This window comes from Hemitrygon akajei, unplaced genomic scaffold (assembly GCF_048418815.1).
Source record: "Hemitrygon akajei unplaced genomic scaffold, sHemAka1.3 Scf000130, whole genome shotgun sequence".
Lineage (NCBI taxonomy): Eukaryota > Metazoa > Chordata > Chondrichthyes > Myliobatiformes > Dasyatidae > Hemitrygon > Hemitrygon akajei.
Window position 1 is genome coordinate 1,676,327 of NW_027332016.1, and position 22,188 is coordinate 1,698,514.

The following is a 22,188-nucleotide window of genomic DNA, read 5'->3' on the forward strand; positions in this document are numbered from 1 at the left end:
TTAATTAATCACTTGAAATTGAAGCTGTTTTTAGCTTTTTTTCCCATTCACTCGGGAACTTTGTTTTAATTTTTCGTGTTGTTAGATTATTTTGTTTCGTAATAAAATATTTGCTGTTTTCGTCCTCCACAACTGAGGAAGTTGCTACACCTCCCCATCAGTTCTTAACTGTCTATTATCCATGGGCAAACACCGTCATTATAAACAGATCAAACTTTGTTTACTATTCACTGTCTTAGACCTGATCAGCGGTGGTGACGAATCAGCTTCTCGTAGGGATACTTACATTCTGTCTGGTTGGTGGTACTAAAACAGCTGTTCACTCAATGTCAGAAAGATCAAGCAGCTGTTTATTGACTTCAGGAGGAGAGAACGGGAGGTCCGTGAGCCAGTCTTCATCCGGGGATTGGAACTGGAGAGTGACAGCCCCTTTAGGTTCTCGGTGTTATCATTTGAGGGGTCTATTCAGGTCCAGCATGTGAATGCCATTACAATCAAAGGACTGTAGCCACCTCGGCCAAGTTTTCTGCTCGATTTGCCATCAGGAAGAAGGTGCAAGATTCTCAAGACCCACACGACCAAATTCAGGAGTATTAGTTAACTAAACTTCACTCTCCCGATCATTGAACTGTTCCCTCAACCTATGGACTCACTGTCAAGGACTGTTCATTTCATGTTCTCAATATTTATTGATTATTCCACACAGTTCCGTCCTCCTCGCTCTCCTCCCGATAAAGACCGGGACCTCCAATCAGCTTAGACATACAATATAGCATAAAAATTCTCCATTGATTAGTTTCCCCCTTATCGGTAGTCATAACCCAAACACACCAGACATCGAAACCCATTACAGCATTAAATAACATTACAGAAAAGCCATTCATTATAACAATACAGAGAAGCCATTTTCTTAGCCTGAACAGTTAACACCACTCTTACTCATACTGAGAGTCCTACCAACACGCCCCCCCCCCACCAAATGTAGTCATGCCCTCATGACGCTCAGATAATTTTCCAACCCTCCTGCAAAACACAAAGACCCACCCAAGTGCAGAAAGCAGTGACATAACTCCCCCAAACAGTGGTGATCACACCCTTTTCCCCGGGGGCTACATAGGCCAACCAATCTGGGCGGCAGCTACTTCACTGAGACCGGCGCATTCCCTCTTCTAACTCCTCCACCTCGGACACTACTGAAGACTCATGGAAACTATGAAGCGAACACTGCTCCGAGTGGTCACCCAAACACCTCTGCACCTCGAAACCCTCTATCTCGTGCTCGGGCCCACATCCTCCCCACCAACACCCTGTGGTACACCCGACAGCCCATCACTCGTCCTCCTACCCCGTCTAACCCAGTGGGGCAAGGACCACCACGACGGCATCAGCGAACGGCGGCATGTACCAATCATCCTCCGATTCAGTATCCCTTGCAGAGGCTGGGCTCCCGGTGTGGGCTCTTCCTCCGCCTTGCGTGGACGCAAAGTCCTGGTATGAGGTTCAGCCGGCACTTCGGGCTCCCGCTGTACTTGTACATTTTGCCCCAGAGGCAACAAACGATTCCGGTGGAGAATCTTGACGGGCCCTTACCCATCCTGGGCCGCACTCGGAATACTGGTAAATTCGGTAACTGACGCTCCACCACATAGGCGTGAACGAGCTGCGATCAGCCGGTTTGTGCTTCCCAAGCAATCACAGATTCCTTACGAGGACTCGGTCTCCCAGCAGGAGCTGGGAGAACTTCACTTTCTGGTCATACCTCTTCTTATTTCCCCGATTCTGTTTGGCGGCCGCCTCCCCAGCCAGCTCATAAGCCCTTTGCAGCTCCTTCTTCATATCAGACACATACTTCAAGTAAAACTGCGGCGATACTTCATCCGCGTCCGTCCCGAAACAGAGGTAAATGGGCAACCTTGCCTCGCGCCCGAACGTCAGATAATAGGTCGTCATTGCTTAAACAGTTGTAGCAGTGATCCAGATGTTCAATCTGTTGACTCCATTGACTCTTTTTTTCTGATTTCCAGAGTCCCGAGCATTTCTTGCAGGGTCCGATTAAACCTGTCTGGCTGGGGGTCGCCCTGTGGATGATACGGGGTTGTCCTCGATTTCTCAATTCCCAGCATATCCAGAAACTCATAGATGAGCTTACTCTCGAAGTCCCGTCCCTGATCATTATGTATCCGTCGGGGGAGGCCATAATGCACGAAATACTTCTCCCAAAATACATCTTGCCGCTGTAGTCGTTCTCTGATCCTTGGTGGGGAACGCTTGAGCATACCTGTTGTAATGGTTCATACACACCAAATCCAACGGCCCTGCACTCTGCAAGTGCGACAAAGGAGCAGCTGCACAGGTAGTGTCTTCCGGCGTTTGCAACGTATGCAGAACTTGCAGTACTCGTCGACCCCCGACTTCATTCTGGGGCAATAAAACCGTTCCTTGAGCAACCCGTAGGTCTTCTCCACCCCCAGGTGTCCAGAGTCATCATGCAGCGACTTCGTCACAATCCTCCGACAGTTCTCAGACAGGACCAGCTGCCCACGCCGAGGGCGGTCCGGGGGTGACGTTACCCGGTAAGACGTGTAGTTCTTCAACCTCAACCGAGGCCATTCTCTCAGTAACAGAGACACTGAGCCGTGTTGTTTCTTCTCCACCCAGGCCACGTCTCCCTTCTCCACTGCTTTCCAAATAGTAACAATGCCAGGGCCATCTCGCAGAGCATCTGCCACTTCCCCAGGACTTAACTCTGGCAGCTGCGGCTTCTCAGAGCAGTCATGTCACAATAAATCAAGGGTACGGCGTCAATGGACGCACCGAATGGGTCCACTGCACGACCCGGCCTCTCCTTTTCCTCAGCCTGTACGATGAAAGCAAAGTGACACGTGGCTTTCACCCCAGATGCAGGACCGCTCTCCCACTCGTCGTCCCTCTCCAGGTCCTCATGCTTCGGTCGGGACAGAGCGTCCGCATCGACATTCCGGCTCCCCAGCTGGTTCTTCAGGCTAAAATCTTATACAGACGGGGCGGCCACTCACCAATAACCGGTGGCGTGCAGTTTTACCGAGGTCAGGATGTAGGTTAGTGGGTTGTCGTCTTCCGTCTGCACCTCAGACTTGGCCCCGTAGAGATAGTCACTCAGCTTATCAACCGCCGCCCATTTAAACGCCAGAAACTCCAACATGTGGGTGGGATAGTTCCTCTCGGAGGGTGACAAAATCCTTCTGACAAACGCTACCGGCTTCATTCCGGTGCCCTGATGCTGATACCGGACGGCTCCCAACCCCTGAGGGTTGGCATCTGTGTGTAGCACGTAGAGTAATCGGTGGTCTGCAAAACCCAACACCGGGGCCAGAGTCAACATCAGCGACTGAAAAGTCTCGTCACATTCGTCATTGTAATTCTGTCCGAAGGGCTCCGACCCGTTCAAATACACTCCAAATTTCTGTCCTCTCCTCTCTTTCCCTTTCTGTCCCAGAGGAGGGTAGCCACGCAGGAGCTGCGTTCAAGGAATGACTCACCATGGCGTAGCCCTTCACGAATCTTCGGCAATATCCACAGAACCCCAAGAAGGAGCGTAGATCGCTCACCGACTGAGGCCTCGGCCAGTCGTCACGGCTTCTATCTTAGCCGGGTCTGTAGCTACCCCAATCCGTGAGATTATGTATACAACATAGCTAGCAGACGTCTGGCAGAACTGGGACTTGTCCAGAGAACGTTTTAACCCTTTATTTTTCAGACGGTTTAGTACATTCATTACCGCCGCTTCGCGCTTTTCCAAGGTGGATCCAAACACTATCAGGTCATGCAAGTATACCAGTACTTCAAGTAAGTTCATATCCCCCATGGTCTTCTCCATGACCTTCGGAAAGGTGGTGGGGTTCCCCGATATGCCCCGATATGCCCGATATTCCTTTCGAACTGAAAAAATCCCAGAGGGCATGTGATTGCCGTCTTCTCCTTATCGGCCTCACTCATCGGGATCTGGTAAAATCCACTCCTCAAATCCAGCACGCTAAACCAGTTCGCCCGACTCAGACAGGCCAGCGCCTGTTCAGGGTCCTATAGTCCACACACATGCGAATCTTCCGATTTTTCTTCCGGGCCACGACTATTGGTGACGCAAAAGGGCTTCGGGACTCCGTGATGATCCCAGCTCCCTTCAACTTACACAAATGCTGCCGTCACCGGGATTAAATGCCCCAGGGGCATCCCTTGCTTAAAAGTGAAGCCCCTTTTCGTGGTGATCCTGACGATAACTACCATCCTGCGTGCCTGTACCACCGAGGGCTTCTGCAACGCGGGTCCCACCAACACCTCAGCCGGGAATCTCCATTCCCCGTCGAGATCTTCCGGGGTGTCCACTAAAAGGGCTTCGCCCTCAGGCACTCCGGAGAATCTGGTTCCTCTCGCTACTTTACCGGGTCATAGCGTCCGGAGCTTCGACTGCGCACATCACAGAGTTCCTCTTTCATATTCCGTATCCTGCTCAGTACGGCCACACAATTCCTTAAAAGCAGCTTGAAACACAAGGTGCGCAAAAAATACCTTACTCTCCTTCTCCTTGCAGGCCCCAAGGAGTCTATGCATCAGTCTCCTCACCAGAATTGACACCCCCCCCCCCCCCCGTCTCCTCTGGGTCCGGGCAAACCAGCACCACGGGCTCATGGGCCGCAGACACTCAAAGAACTCCAGCTGCACTGACAAGTAACCGTCGGACGAGTCGTCACCAGTGCTGATACCCAAATTTCCAGTGCGCTGAATGGTGTCAAGGGCAAATACTGCAAATACTGATCGTAGAACGATCGGTACAGTAACGTGACCTGCGACCCAGTGTCGAGTATGGCCTTTGCTTCTTTTCCCTCAATCCGTATCAAGACGCTAGACTGGGTCACACCAATCCTTCTGTGATAGGGTCTTTTCCTCTCGGGCATGCCGTAGCAAATTGCTGGGAACGTGTTTACCCAGAAACTCCAGGCCTTTTCCTCACTGGGTCTCCTCTAGGTTTCCCGACCCCTCTTCCACTTGAGACACCCGTGAGCTCGATCTCCGGGAGGTTCCCTGCCGTCAGCATTCCCGCCTGAAGTGCACCTCTTCCCCACAGTTATAGCACACACTTCGCTCCGTTGTGCAGTCCGTCCCTTCGGGAGGGTCCCTCTCTGCTAGCCCCTCACGCGGAGGGACCCCACCTGCTTTGGCCCCTTTTACTATCTCCGGCTTGGAGCTGGCCCTGGTAACTTCACTACAAGACGACATCGTACTAACGGAGCCCTCTGACTCCTGTGCCTCCTCCTGCTCCCTCACCTCTGTGTACAACTGAACGAAGGATGGGGGTGGGGGGTGGAACGCGTTCTATTGGTCTTCCGGAGACTCAAAGCAATGACATCGTGCCTTGGGGCGCCCTGGGATACCTGGTCTATCCTTATCCGATTCTGCTCAATGCACGAAATGACCCCCCGTCGCCTCAAACAATTTAGCCTTCTCTCTACCCGGACAAGATACTGAAAAAGCCTTTCCCCTTTCTCCTGACGCAGGTTCCGAAGGCCCCCTAAAACCTCCACCGTGCCAGTCAATATGGGAGCAGTGTAGCCTCAGATGAAGGGTGAACCAGGCTTATAATCCCAGCTTGCCTGTTGGTGCAGACATGGAGTACGACGCGGAACCGCTACAGCGTGACTGAGCTCGGCTGAGCGCTGGCTTTGCTCGTCAGTGCTGCCTTCCTGTGTTCCAGCATTGGAATGACGGGCTGTATCACATTGGTCTACTCACTGCCACGATACTGCGCCATCGATTGTTTGACATTGTCGCTCAGCGTCTTCAACTACATATGCCTGGTTGAGCTATTTCTTTGTATGGGTTGATTTCATTTTATTTGAATAGAATTGCCGGGGTCCAAGCAAGGGTCTTAAAGTCCTGAAGGATTAGATGTTGGGTAATGTTGCACGGCATTCTAATTTGTATTGGACTGCCGGGGTCGAAGCAGAGGTATTAAGGTCCAGAGGAATAGATGTTGCAAGTCATTCTCTATTTATGCTATATATTTCATGTTGCATTAGGTTATAATCCCGAACCAAAAAGTACAATAATATTGTCAGTTTCGTTCCAAGATACACATACGCATCTCTTGTGAGATGCCTTGTATATAATATTTGAGTAAGGTAGCTGCTAAAAAAACTGATTCAAAATATACAGATCTGGATATTGATAGAAAGTGATTATTAACACCCAATGGAAGAAAAGAAACACATACATCAGCTCCTTGCGGTAGCCCAACGGCAGAGTCTCCAATAGAAAATGAAAATAACCTATATGCTAAGTGTTTTGCGTGGATCTCAGTCCAGGCACCTAACAACCTCCCTGTAAAAACCCGGCCACTCAGATCTCCATTAAAATTATCCCTACTCGTCTTAACTTCATGCCCTTTCGTGCACAACATTTCAACCTTGAGAAAAAGCAATACTCTCTGTGAGTAAAATTTATAACTCATATAAATATATCTCCAACGGGAAATAAAAAACAACAGCTTCCAACCTCTCGTTTCAGTACAAACGATCTAATTCTGGTAGCATCCTCAAAAGCTCTTCTGCACACTCTCGAAATCCCGGACATCCGTTTTATAATGGGGTGACCGTAAATGAATGTGACCACACTCGGGTTTAATAAAGTTTCATAATAACTTACAGAAAGTTGAACTCAGTGCCTCGACAAATAGACTGAAGCATGTCATTTCCCTTCGTCGCCGCTCTGTAACTGCACAGCCGCTTTAAGGCAACTAATGGCATGGACCCCAAGATCGCTGTGTTAATCAACACTCTTCAGGATTTTAAGTACGGCACCCCAAGATGTGCGCCGCACAACTGGCACCTGTGTTTAGAGACTGTTTCAATCTCTCCCGCTCCCAGTGGAGAATACCCTCCACTTCAAAATATCCACCATTGTTCCTGTACCTAAAAAGAGAAAAGTAACATGTCTGAAAGACTGGCGTCCTGTCGCACTCGCGGCAATATGCTTTGAAATAGCTTTGAGACGCTGGTCAAGGATCACATCTGCAGCACGATACCAACCACACTGGCCCTCCTACAATCCGGCTACCAACACAACTGAACGACAGACGACGCAATAGCTACAGCGCTACCCAACGACGAGGGATGCTTATGAGAGAATGCTGTTCCTGGACTACAGTCACCATAATTCCCTCCGCTCTCGACAAGAAGCTCAGAGACGTCGACCTTTACCCTGCCTTATGTAGCTGGATCCAGGACTTCCTGTCAGATCTCCGGCAGGTGGTAAGTGTGCGCTCCCTTACCTCTTCCGCTCTCACCCTCAATACAGTTGCCCATCAGGGCTGTGTACTAAGTCCCCTCCATTTCTTTCACTATATCCAAAATTGTGCCGGCACCCATCGCTCCATTCTGTTAATTAAATTTCATTAAATACTTCATTGATTGGGATAATCTCAAATAATAATGGGGCAGACCACAGAGAGGAAGTCATGGCCCTGCCACAGTGGTGTCAAAAAAAAAAAAAAGACAAGCTCTCCCTGAACGTCGCGAAATCAAAGGAGCTGGTTGTGGACTACAATGGAAATGGAGACAGGCTAATCACTATTGACACCAATGGATCTGTGCATGAGAGGGTGAACAGCTTTAGGTTCCTCGGTAGAATCATCACCGAGGATCTCACGTGGACGTACTAACCGGCGGCGTGGTGAGAAAAGCACACCAATGACTCTTTCACGTCAGACGTTTGAAGAAGTTTGGTATGGGCTCCAAATTCAAAGAACTTTCTATATGAACACAATTGAGAGGAGACTGACTGGCTGCATCACTGCATGATATGGAAACTGTTCTTCCCTCAGGACTCTGCAGAGAGTCGTTTGTGCAACCCAGCGCATTTGTAAATGTGAATTTCCCAATTTTCAGGATATTTACAGAGACAGGAGTGTAAAAAGCGCCCGAAGGATCAGTGGAGACCCGAGTCAGCCCATCCACAAACTGTTCCAGCTGCTACCATCCTAGAAACGGTACGACAGCTTAAAGGCCAGGACCAATAGGCTTCGGGAGAGCTTCTTCCACCAGGCCATCAGACTGATTAATTCATGCTGACGCAACAGTAATTGTATGTTATATTAACTAAGCTGTTTTACATCATAATTATTATAAATTACTATAATTGCTCATTGCACATTTGAACGGAGACTTATCGTAAAGATTATTACTCCTCATGTACTCGAAGAATTTAAGTAAAAAAGCCAATTCAATTCTTGCCGTAACAGTGTGCGAGCACTGTACATTTGTCCGACCAAGGTGCAACAATTAAAATTTTACCGGATAAAACTCCATCTGCCATCTATTCGCCTACAAAGTCCACTGTTTTCATTGCTATTCATCTAACCTAACCACAACACCACCAAGTTTGACTGCATAATTGCTGTCCCACCCATCTGGATATTATTAAGGATATTTGAATATATTACAAATCACAATGATTTTTTGGAAGATCTCTTTCCTCTGAAGTGAAGGGAGAGTATGTGTAATGTGTTGGGATCCCCTTAAAATGGAGAAAAATGCAGAAAATGATGTTTTGAATGAGTATATCAATGCGATCATAGGTGAGAACATAAGGAACTCTTTACCTATTAAGGCTCCGGGCGGATGGGCCGGGAGTTTGCTTTTTCCTATTTCCTGCCCAATGCTCTCGTAATTTGTGCTGCTCTAATTTAATACTCAACCATAAGGTATGTACATTATATAGCTATCTTACAAATATTTGAACGTCAGGTACTCTGACCACTATTCCCTAACTGCTCACCCACTGAACGGCCAGTCACTATCCCAGAGTCATTCACTAATTCCAGATCCAGTACAGACCCTCCTCTTCTTGGATTATCTATATATTATTTAAGAAACTCGCCTGGATGTGCTACAAGACTCCTCCCCAGCTAAGACACCATCAATCAGAACGCCCAGTTTTAATTAGGAAAGCTGAAGGCCCCCATGTCAAAAACCCTATTGCCTTTCCACTTCTCCTTAATCTGCCTGACTAGGTTTTCCTTAATGTCCCACTGTATGTTGGGTGATTGTAGTAAAATACGACCAGAGTGACTGCACCATTCTTTAGATTATCAACGGAGTGTCCGAGGCATCATAATGCCCCCTCTGAGAGTAGGTGTGTTGACCCTGATCAGTAAGGCAGACAACCCCAGTAACCTCCCTCTGTTACGGCCACAAAATCATATTTCGATGTCTTGATCCATTTTCCAATTTTCATTCTTTTACCAATATTATTCCGAGCATTAAACTACAGACTTTTCAATCTATCCATGCTATCGTACAAATTACTATGTTCTGGCCCTTTTTACTTGCCCGGGTATCCATTTCCTTTTCAAATTTCCTGTTAGCATTGATAGTGGATTGGGATATAAGAAGATTGTTCATGAGGCACCAACAGTTCACTCGTGGTTGTCTACACAAGCATTGATATAGCCAGCGACAAATGAGGCATATCCGTCGACGTCTGTGTCTTCCCGGTTTGTTCCATCCGTTTGAACAAATAGTTCAAATAGTCAATTCAGGATAATACTGAAGCATAGCGATTGCCCCATTAACCAGTACAGATATCGTCCTATTGACCGTTTTCAGTATTTTCAGCAGGGGTTAGTATGGTTAAATTAACATTGTGAAGATGTGGTCAGAAAGGCCAAGATCAGGTTTGTATGAACATGGTCGACTATGTCTGTTCCTACTGTGTCCATGGTGACGTGTTTCTATTTGGAATTTGGGTACAATATTCAGTATAAGTAACGAAAATCCTAACGCAGAAAACACTTTTCAAACCACTATCCAGGAGTCTCTTTCAACACCCTATCGAATCCGTCTGCAGCACTGTCGACGATAGCCCATTCCACGCACTCATCACTCTCTACGTAAAAAAAAAACTTACCCTTGACATCTCCTCTGTATCTACTTCCAAGCACCTTAAAACGGTGCCATCTCGTATTAGCCATTTCAGCCCTGGGGAAAAGCCTCTGAATATCCACACGATCAATGCCTCTCATCATGTTATACACCTCTATCAGGTGACCCCCGCGTCCTCCGTTGCTCCAATGAGAAAAGGCCCATTTGACTCAGCCAATTCTCATAAGTCATGCACCCCAATCGTGGGAACATCCTTGTAAATCTCCTCTACGCCCTTTCTATAGTTTTCACCTCCACCCTGTAATGAGGCGCCCTTAACTGAGTACAGTACACCAAGTGGGGTATGACCAGTGTCCTATGTGGCTGTAACATTACCTCTCGGCAATTAAACTCAGTCCCACGGTTGATGAAGACTAAGACACGATATGTCTTATTCACCACACAGTCAAACTGCGCAGCAGCTTTGTGGCCCAATGTACTCGAACCCCAGGATCCCTCTGATCCACCAGAAGTATTACTATTAATACTATATTCTGCCAACGTATTTGAATTACGAATGAACCACCTGACAGTTATTTGGGTTGAACCCCATCTGCCACATTTGTCGCAATTTAGTGCGAACCTTATATGCATTTCCCTTCGATTTATGCATTCCTTATCTTTTCTTGACAGCCACTGTTGCTTAATCTTGCCAGTTGAAAAATTCTCCTACTGTACTGTGTATCTATCCTGCTTCTTGTGAACTATTTCCAGAAACTTCAGCGACCTCTGTGCATGCCTTCATCCTTGCCAGCATCGTCACACAATCGACCTGGACTAGCTCCTATCTCATGCCTCTGTAACTCCCTCAGTTCCTTTGCAATATTGATTTATGAGACTTATGCTTCTCCCTCTCAATTTGCAGAATGAAGTTATGATCACTCTATTCGAGGGGTTCAATAAGATTAAGCTACCTAATAAGGTCTGAGTTATTACCTATACGTAATCTTGGGTAGACTTTCCCTCATCGCCGCCAGAATCCTCTTGCTACCCAGCTCCTTAAGCTCTACGCTCATGCCTCAGTAATTCAGTTTATTCCATTTTGATGCTAATACAAGTAACTTATGCATCTCCCTATCAAACTGCAGTATGAATTCAATCATATTATAATCACTGCCTCCTTAACTTTTCTTCAAATTAAGCTTTCTAATAAAATATGCTTCATTACACAACACCACATCTAGGATATCCTTTCAAGTACAAGCTGCTCGAAACAGCCATCTCGTAGGCATTCAACAAATTCCCCCACTGGCAATAGGACAACACCTCATTTTCCAAATTCCCTTGCATGACAAAGTCCCCCATTACAATTTTGACAATATGTTTAATATTTGCCTTTTCCAGATCCTTTTGTAATCTCAACCCACCATCTTGGCTACTATTTGGAGGCCTACATATGATTCCCATAATGTTTTTTTAACGCTTGCAGTTTCGTAATTATATGCATAAAGATTCAACATTCTCTGTTCCAATATCACGTCTCGCTATGAAGTCATTCCATCTCTTTCCATGCACACTACCCGCACCTCTGCATTTCTGTCTGTCCTTTCGATAAAAAATATAACCCATGATGTTAAGGTCCCAACTTGGCTTTTTTTTCAGCCGCAACTCAGGGATGACCAGAAGTCCATACCGAACAATCTCTAATTGCTCCTCGTGGCCGTCTACCTTTCTTTGTGCATTTCAATACAACACCATAATATAGTCATGCTGTATTAACTTAAATCTGCAATTGTACCCAGAGCAAGGAATTAATTCAACTAGTGGAATTATTTGTAAAAGATATAAAGTTTAACTGTGGACTAGATAAGGATAGAACATTAAACAAAAATAGTGCAATAATATAGAGTTAATAACATATTAAACAGAGCAACAGTACTCAATAAATGTGGATGAATACAGAAGTATATGGGACATAAGCAGTTTAAGAAAATAGATCAAAGTCTGGTAACACTAGTCCTTTCGAAATAAATTACTTCAAGTCTTAAGAAAATCTGCCAAACAACACTCAATAGTAAACATTTAAGAAATGCAATAGATACATTCGCTACCAATATTAACATATGCTTCTGGCATTATACCTTTATTCGAAAGCTATCTGGGGAAAATTTACAAAGAAAAATTAGAACTGAAATTACTAAATTTAGGAAACACCATTTACACTCGAAAACAATAAGATTAACGCTACCTAGGACAGATCAAGGGAGATGAATAGCAGACCAAATAATTACATAAGTCAGATAGAACTTCTACAGGTATATTTTCGTCCATGATAACATGATCCAGCAGCGTCTGTGATAACATGCAATTCGGATAAGAAGTAGACACCACGATAAAATACATTTTTAAGCGATTATTTTTACAAGGTCAAAAAGTGCAAATTGTGTTATCATATTGATTACCCACAGCAGAAATGGCGGCAGAACTGCCGACAGCCAGCACCCACCACAACCACCACCAGGAATTCCTATCCGACAATTAGCCTACAATATTAAACAGAACAACCTCCGTTAATCTAATATCACCAATGTCCAAATTATTGGTTAATTAAATGCAATGCGGTTTCTTCAAAAATAAAATAATCGGGGTGAATAATTTGTTCAAACAGTTCAATTTTTTGTCCCAAAACGGGAAGTGTAATATCAATATGTTTTTTTTTTCAGAAGCAAGTATTGCATTTTTGTAACGTTTTTGAAGAGTTAAAATTTCTTACTCAATCTCACAATGAAAAAATATATCGACAACAATTGTTCATTCAGTCATTTGCGAAGAACCTCAGGAGGATATAAATTGGCTTAACGAGCGTTCATTGCTTTGTGTAACAACTCATTCAAATAGAGAACCTGCGTCGTTGGAACACGGCAAACATCTGATCACAGTCAAAGACAGAAAATGAGATATCCTGCAATTTTCATCATCGTGCGAATTTACTATCCTGTACTTGCGGCTGTCGGGGTCCCCGGTAAAATAACGAACCTGGTTGCTCTTTGCGTGGCTCGTCCCGTGTATTAAGTATTCGACATCAATGCTCGTAGCATGTTTTTGTCAGATATTCACTTTATTGTAATATTTCAGAACCGTGAATTGTGAAGAAAACTATGCTACTTATATAATCGTAATGGAATAATTTTCAATGCCGTTCCATTAATTTAAGTCTTATAAACGTTATCAGATAATGGTATTTTTTATCCGAATACAGAGAACACTTGATTGAGCAGAAAGCATAAATCGATCAGATTTCAAAGTGACGATATCGCCTGTTATAGGAAATCTGGTCCAATCGGTGCAGAGAAGTTCGCGGTTTGGCATTTGAAACCTGCCAACTGATGATTATACTCTGATTTCGGGGAGTTCCAGAAAGTTTATGCTCATTATATCTTGAAGTTTGGCTGAAGGGGCAGGGAGAATGCAGCCTCTCGATTCCTGGCACCGCATCGCTTGATTAAACTAAATACTATTGCCATCTTTTCCAATCTCATTCTCAATAGAGTTCATGCTTTTTTTTTCTCATTCCCGTCTGGGGAGACTATAACTGAACTGTGTTCACGCATGTATGTGTTGTGCTCGGAGAAGAATAATGACCCGAAGTCCATTATTTTGCATCATAATCACAGGCAACTTGCAAATATACGCCGACTTACAAACTGGCATGATATTTTGCCAAAGATTCGCATTCCCGTCAGTTACGTAACAATGTTTTCGTGAAACAACTATTAAGAACATTTCTTCTGTGTGACCTTGAGAAGTACCACTTGTGATGTAGTATATTAATTGTCTCTAAATTTATATTCGATTTGCTTCTCTCTTTTAAATCTCCGTAGTTATGTCTCTCAAATATTTATGTGTCTAAAAATTATAACAGGTTAGTGTTCTAATGAGTGTTTGCCGCCGTTTCCCCACAACTGACTCAGTGCATGCCAGTGTGAGATTTGTACCTTGGCGCCTACAGCATATGATTAGTCTCAGTACCTTCATCACCCGTTCTTTGTGCTTTGTTTCCATTTTCCAGTTTTGTAATCTGAAAGATTATTGAGTGTAACGACCTTTATGGTTGGGTATTACTTTTAATTTCTAACTGATTTATCGTTGACTTATCAATCCCATGAACGCTCCTCTGATCTTCTGATTTTCTTCTTCCTGCTCTTTCTGCTTCTCGCGTCCCGCGAGATGACCCCTTTCACTATTTACATTCTTCAGGACATAGCAATCAAAGAGAAACAACTTGCTTTAACAACGGTGATGTAACACTCTTTCCGCGAATATCCATGAAGGTTGGCTGACATGTCTCTTTCTTCCACATTACCCTGAGATCTCTCACCAGACCCTGCACCTTCATGATGTTTTCCAGAAACAGGTATTAAATACATTTCTTGTAAATGAGACTCAACTGAGGTCAGTTAATTTAAACAATATAACAATCTCAAATAATATGAAATGTGTTTAAAAAAAAAAACATTTCAATTTACGTTACTTGTAATTCATCAAATTCATTAAACTTTAGAATCTACGCTGAACGCAGGGGCAATCAGGAAAAAAAATGTCAGCTCCAGGCATGCGCCCAACCGGTCAATTATATATTATTATACGTGATCAATCTCCGTCCGTTGGAAAGTAACCCCAGATTTGTTTATCATTTATTTCAGTTAATTTAACGGCGATGATGATCCTTTTCCGCGGAAACTGTGGTCTCTCTAAATGCATCACTCGCTACCTTATGGCCATGGCGGCAGCAGATCTAATCGTCGTTTTCATCGCTGTCATAATGCTTCAAATTAATTTTATCTATTTGTTCGCTGATTTCCTGTTCGTAACACCGGTCTGTTCTGTGATTTTTGTTCTGCGGCTCGCAACTTCGGACTGTTCCGTTTGGCTCACGGTTGTTTTCACATTCGATCGCTATGTCGCGATCTGCTGGCAAAGCCTGCGGCAGCGATATTGCACCGAAAGAACAGCGACTGTGGTGGTGACTGCAGTGAGTGCAGGAAGCTGTGCGAGGGCTATTCCATTTTACTTTGCCGTGGACCCAAGGCGATGCGACGCCGCTCCTGAATATTTTACATCACCTTTCTGGAGAGCCTACCAGGTACTTGACGGTATTGTGACTCCGGTCCTACCCATCTGCTTAATTCTGCTGCTTAATACTTTAACTGTTCGAAACATATTATCTGCTAATCGAGTTCGCCGGGACCTCCTCAAAAGTAATGTGAATAAGAAGGATCCAGAGGTGGAGAACAGGAGGAAGTCAATGATTTTGTTGTTCGCTCTGTCAGCCAATTTCATTTTACTGTGGACACCCAATGCCATACACACAATGAAATGGCAGGCTGTAAATTATACCTACACAGACAGATATTACAGCTCACCGGTCTACATCCTACAGCAGCTTGGGTATATGTTGGAGTTCCTCAGTACCTGCACCAACACGTGTATCTATGGCCTGACACAGAGGAAATTCAGGGAGGAGCTGAAGAATGGGGTTATGTATGTGTTCACACTAAATGGGAGGTTCAGTAAATAAAATGTAATCCCTAATCGTTTATGATTGAGACAATTCCTTCCTATTTGTAACGTAGAAGGCTGTTTCCAGAGTAATCTGTTTTAGTGAGAGTGATGGATTCCACAATTCAGTAGAGTAGGTGGCAGACTTTTCACTGCGATTCTCACTGCAGCATATTAATTCATGATCATAATTCCAATGATCACGGCGGGTGAAGAGAGAGGTCACGGCAGCTGTTAGAATCTCAGCAAGATTGTATCAGTTACACAAACAGTAGACAGATGGTACGGAAGTGAAAACCCATTGCGCTTAAGAATCTATATCAGCCGCTCAATCACAAATTCTCTGTTGCAGTCTGCTTTGGCAAGGATTTTGTGTTTATGTTTTCAGATTTTCTGCATATAATCGTTATAGAATTAACGGTATCTAACGTGGAAGCAAGCTCAGGGGTTTGGTGCGTGAGACAGAAGTCATTGATTACGAATAAGCATATTATTCATTGTTTATAAACAATTAAATATTCCACCAAATACCGAAGTCCCCTAGTTACACAGGCTGCAAATCTAAACATTCCACAAAATATACCTTGCTAAGAGTGCGTGTGGGCACACGGTCCCAATGGTTCTACAGCACTGTTCGCGAGCTCAGCTTGGAGAGAAGACCCTAGAGGAAAAAGAAAAAGAGGTCCAGCCTTCTGCATGTGCAGTTCACATACACTTGAACTATCTAAAACCGGACACCGATACCCTGACACACAAGGCAACCGATGAAAATAAAAAAAACAAACTACTGCTGTCTTGAAACGGGCCAGTCGATTACCGGCATTGTAGAAGCGGCTTTCGATATACAATGAAAATCCACCTCACCCACCCCAACACAGCCCTCACTCACCACATACCACAATTCCTATAGTTTTCCTGCGAACATGTCGGTGTTCGGGTGCTCAGGAGTGGCGGAGTATGAGAGTTCCATTCCAAGCAGGTGAGCCACATGGATATTGCAGTTCGCTTACGCTTCACATATGGTATAAATGTGTGCATTTTTGTACGGTGATGGGGTGTGAATGCTGTCAGATGATTTTCAAGTAGGGATAGAAATACAGTGTTTTGAGCGTTTTTAGAAAAGATCTTTAGTGACCAGTAAATCAAACATCCGAAGGCGACGGGAAAGTCTACGGCGGAATATGTTGTCAGTACATACTGTATGCAAGGAGAACAATATTGAATTACAGAGTTAGAGCCTGTGACTAACCTCACGATCAATGTCTCATCATCTTGTACACCTGTATCAGGTCACCTCTCATCCTCCTTCGCACTAAGGAGAAAACGCCGAGTTCACTCAACCTATTTCATAAGGCATGCTCCCCAATCCAGGCAACGTCCTTGTAAATCTCCTCTGCACCCTTTCTATGTCTACCACATCCCTCCTGTCGTGAGGTGAACAAAACTGAGCATAGCACTCCTAGTGCGATCTGACCAGAGTCCTATATAGCTGCATAATTTCGCTCGGCTTCTAAATTATATTCCACGATTGATGAAGGCCAATTCTCCATACGCCTTCTTAACCACAGAGTCAACCTGTTTTGGGCGTCCTATGGACTCGGCCCCAAGATCCTTCTGATCCTCCACACTGCCAAACGTCGTATCATTAATACTATATTCTGCCATTATATTTGACCTACTAAAATGAACCACTTCACACTTATCTAGGTTGAACTCCATCTGCCACTTCTCGGCCCTGTTTTGCATCCTATTAATGTTCCGCAGTAACCTCCGACAGCCCTGCACACTATCCACAACACCTCCAACATTTGTGTCATCAGCAAACTTACTAACTCACCTATCTTCTTCCTCATCCAGGTTATTTATAAAAATCACGAAGAGTAAAGGTCGCAGAACAGATCCCTAAGGCACCCCAATGGTGACCAACCTCCATGCAGAATATAACCTGTCTACAACCACTCTTTGCCTTTTGTGGGCAAGCCAGTTCTGGATCCACAAAGCAACGTCCCCTTGGATACATTACCTCTTTACTTTCTCAATAAGCCTTGCATGGGGTACCTTATCAAATGCCTTGCTGAATTCCATATACGTTACATCTACTGCCCTTCCTTCATCAATGTGTTCAGTCACATCCTCAAAAAAATCACTCAGGCTCGTAAGGCACGACCTGCCCTTGACAAAGCCATGCTGACTACTTCTAATCATATTACACCTCTCCAAATGTTCATAAATCCAGCCTCTCAGGATCTTCTCCATCAACTAAACAGCCACTGAGGTAAGACTCATTTGTCTATAATTTCCCTGGCTATCGCTACTCCATTTCTTGAATAAAGAAACATCGTCAACAATCCTCCAATCCTCTGAAACCTCTCCCGTCCCCACTGATGATGTAAATATCGTGGCCAGAGGCTCATGAATCTCCTCCCTCACCTCCCAGAGTCGCCGAGGGTACATATCATCCGAACTCGTACCTACACTGAAATGATATAATTGAATCCGTATCTGCCAGTTACGCTTGCAGTTCCTTCTACATTCCCGCGACCCTCTGAGTCAATAACCTCTACTACATACAGATCTTGCATATTTCAACTTCCTTCCCAAGCCTATGAACTCTAGTTGTAGATTCACTTAAAGGAGAGAACATAGAATATAGAAATCTCTAGCATATTAAAGGCCCTTCGGTCCACATGCTGTGCTCTCCATGTAACCTACTCTAGAAAAATCTTGCACTTTCCCTAGTACATAGCCTTGTATTTTTCTATGTTCCATGTACCTGTCTAAAAGGCTCTTAAAATACCCTGTTGTATCCGCTTCCACCACTGCCGTCGGCAGTGCATTCCATGTGCACACGACTCTCAGCGGGAAAACCTTACCCCTGGTAACCCCTCTATTACTTACCGCGCAGACCACTTCATATCTGTCTGTATTAAATGTCATCTGCCATTTTCAGACCATTTCCCAGCCAGTCAACATCAAGTTACAAACTTGGATAGAGTTCCCAGCGGGAACAACGCCCCCAACCTAGGAGTGTTCGGCAACTCTTCTGATTGAGTTATCTACATCCACATCTAATTCATTAACATACACGATAAATAACAACGGGCCTAACACCAGTCCCTGCACTACACTTCTCAGAGTCAAAGAATCAACTATCCCCTCCCTGCTAATCGAGATAAGAAAGTTCATCAATCCGTCAACAAGCCTCAGCTAAATTCGTGTGGGCACGTAACATTTTTTTTATCGTTAAAGTTCCGGGAATGTTGCTCTAGATCTCGTTTATATGTTCAGAAGAACAAACGTACAAAGTGTTTTATTGTGATACATGTCACCGTGTAATACTGTGACTTTCGTCATTCAAATGGCTCGAAATGTCCAGAAGAAGCGACAGGAAAATATGATCCTATCTTCCCCCGCAATAGAGTGTACTCCATTTCACCTTCCAAAATAATGTCCCGCCCTCAATGTCAGAAGCAAATGTGCTTCGCAGAATGTGACAAAATAAATCTGTGTGAAGTTGATTGTTCGTGTTGATTGCTCAGGACGATTGCCTACGTCAGAAAGAACACTGATCAGAAAATGTCCCATTTTAGCAGCTGAAGTCAGATGTCTTGGAAATTACATTGGCAACGTTCATATTATATTTGTTTAAAAGTTAATAAGTTGCAAAAACCTTTGGGAAAACGAGAAAAACACTTTAATGCGTTTGTGTAGCTGGTCGTCCCTAATGCGCCTCATGTGATAACCACACTAATTGCCTCAGTGGAATTTTTCTGAATTGCATATAACTCTGTAAAACCATTCACCAGTCCAAATGAGCAGTTGGAACCTTCCGTACACCTGAAGGCTGCCTCTGACGGAATATGGGATATCCAGCGATTTACTACACCGCGGGCGTTTTCTATCCTGCAATTGTAGCGATCGGTATCCCTGGTAAGGTACTAGAGCTGGTCACCGTATTTACAGTGCTGTCGTCATCTTGCTTTTATTCCGCTGCCTTTTTTGGACTTTTACTGAGCACAGATGCTACCTTCTTGTGAAATGTGTTTCCCGAATTGAGGATCCAAGCATCTGATGGTTTTGTTATTCAGCTTCCAGATTTTTTTCTGTGCGATTATTTTTATTTATTTTGTCAATGACGTTGATGCAGATATTGCCATAATTCCATAGCTTCACCTTGCTCGGCTTTCTGACAGTGGTCGCATTTCCAGATCGGAAGCTTTTTCAACTGCCCGGCCAGTCGAAAATCGACACTCAGGTCTGTTCTTCCATAAGCCGCTAAATTATAATTTATGCATTGAATGTCATATTTTCACTACAAATACTCCCTTCAGCTATTTTACCTCAAATAATGGAAATTGTGTTGTTTATGGAGCTATTGAGCTTCACCGGTGCGTGAGTCGTGGAAATCAGTTCTAATCTGTCGGAAAGTCGCCAACCCACTGCTAATTCTGTCCATTATTGTCCAGCCAGAGAGCACGGACAGAATCCGCACAAATTGAATTTCTGTTTTTCACTTCCAAAATAATATCATACCCTGCGCAGCACTGGAAAAAATGGTGGGCATTCAGACATTTTCATGCAACGATAATTCTGTGTTGATATATTGTTTTTTTTTTCTCTCCATATCTCTTGTAGTTAATTCAACGGCCATTTTGATCCTATCTCGGGGAAAATGCGGACTCTCCAAATGCATCACACGTTACCTGGTTGGAATGGCAACAGCGGATCTCATGGTGGTTATAGTTTTCGCTTTAGTGGAACAGACCAACAATATCTACATTTATTCCAGATCCCTGCTCATCACTCCTGTATGCGCACTGACAATGGTGTTATTTGTTGTGACAAGGGACTGTTCTGTTTGGTTTACAGTCAGTTTTACCGTCGATCGTTTCATCGCAATATGTTGTCGGAAGTTTGGGGAACGATACTGCACTGAGAGAACAGCAACGGTCATTTTGGTGACCGTGGTTTTAGTGAGCTGCGGGAGAAATGCCCCGTTTTACTTTGTTGTTGAACCTTACGTCATTATTGATAATATACCGTGGCGTTGCGCTCTCACACGTGAATACGCTACTTCACCCGTGTGGAAGGGAATGGAAATACTAGATGGCATTTTAACACCGTTGTTACCAATCGGATTAATTCTTGTCTTCAATGGGTTAACAGTAAGACATATAATTGCGGCAAACAGAGTCCGCAGAGGGCTTCGGAGGAGCAGCGATAAAGAGAAAGATACCGAGGTGGAAAACCGCAGAAAATCGATGATTTTATTGTTTGCAATTTCGGCTAATTTTATATTATTTTGGATGCCTTATGCTGCTCATTCCCTGAAATGGCAAACGGAAAATTACTATTACGTGGACAGATATTTGAGTTCCCCGGTATACATACTACAACAAACTGCGTATATGTTGCAAACTCTCAGTTTGTGCAGCAATACTTGTATCTATACACTGACACAGAGGAAATTCAGACAAGAGCTGAAGGATGGAATGAAGTATGCTTTCACGTTAAATGGTCATCTGTGTAGATAACGCCCACTCCAACTGAAATTTATTTTAGAATGAAGCAGTTTAAATATCAGTAAACTTGGCAAATGTGTCATAAATTCAAACAATCAAGTGCCTGGTCATCCTGAAATGAATAAATTCCAAACTATCGCAGAGACTTGACAATCATCCGGGAAACAGTACTGCATCATAAGAGCCAGGAACAGCAGCCTCCGGGACAGCGTCATGCCTCAGGCCATCAGACTGATGAACTCACGCTGAACTGAGTGCCTTTCGATGTTACGTTGATTGTCCTATTTATTATAAATGATTATAAATTACCGTATATACCGGGGTATAAACCGACCCGGAGTATACGAAGAACCCCCACTCTCCGCAATTTAAAGGTTAAAAAAGTTACTTTTTCATGTTACCTTTGTATAAGCCGACCCCTTTTGTAGAGGTTTTTGATTTAACCAGTAACAACCACAAGATCTCGCATGCTGGTACCCAGCTTTGCAGGGTCCGTAACCTGGAAATTTTGTGAACTAGTACCTGCTAAGAAAACAGGCCTATACATTGAAGAGCATTATAGGCGAAATCGTGATAAATAAATCAGGGAGGGAAATTTTGGATTAAGTCTCCAATGGTAAAGAATCCTCTGAAATGTAACCCCATGAAAGCATTTAGCGTTAATCGTAATCTCAATAAAACATAACACGGGGTGGTGGGATCAGTACGTGTACTCAGTATTGAGTTTGCTACCACCATGTACAAAAGATTAAAACGAATGCGATATGATGATGGCTTCAAGCTGAAGATTGTTGATTTTGCTAAAGGAACCAATAATTCTGCAGCTGCTAAGAAGTTTAGTGTAAACGAGAGAGAGTGAGAGAGTGGAGAAAGGCAGAGGACACGCGGAGGGAAATGCTAAAGACGAAATGTGCAAACTGCGGGAAGACATGCCTGTGGCCAGAACTGGAAGAAAAAGTTTTAGAGTGAGTGAATCACCAGCGATCGTCCGTATACATTGTTACCAGAGAAATGATTCGAGTTCAAACGTTGAAATGGGACAAATAACACCGCGAAGTCAGCGAAAATTTCAAAGCTACATGAAGTTGGTGCATCCGATTTATGATTAGATATGATCTTGTGTTGAGACAGAAAACAAGGATTGCTCAGAAAGTTCCCACGGGGTGTTGTTTATGTTCAAGAACGCTGCTGGGTGGACGAAGCGGGTTGCCTGA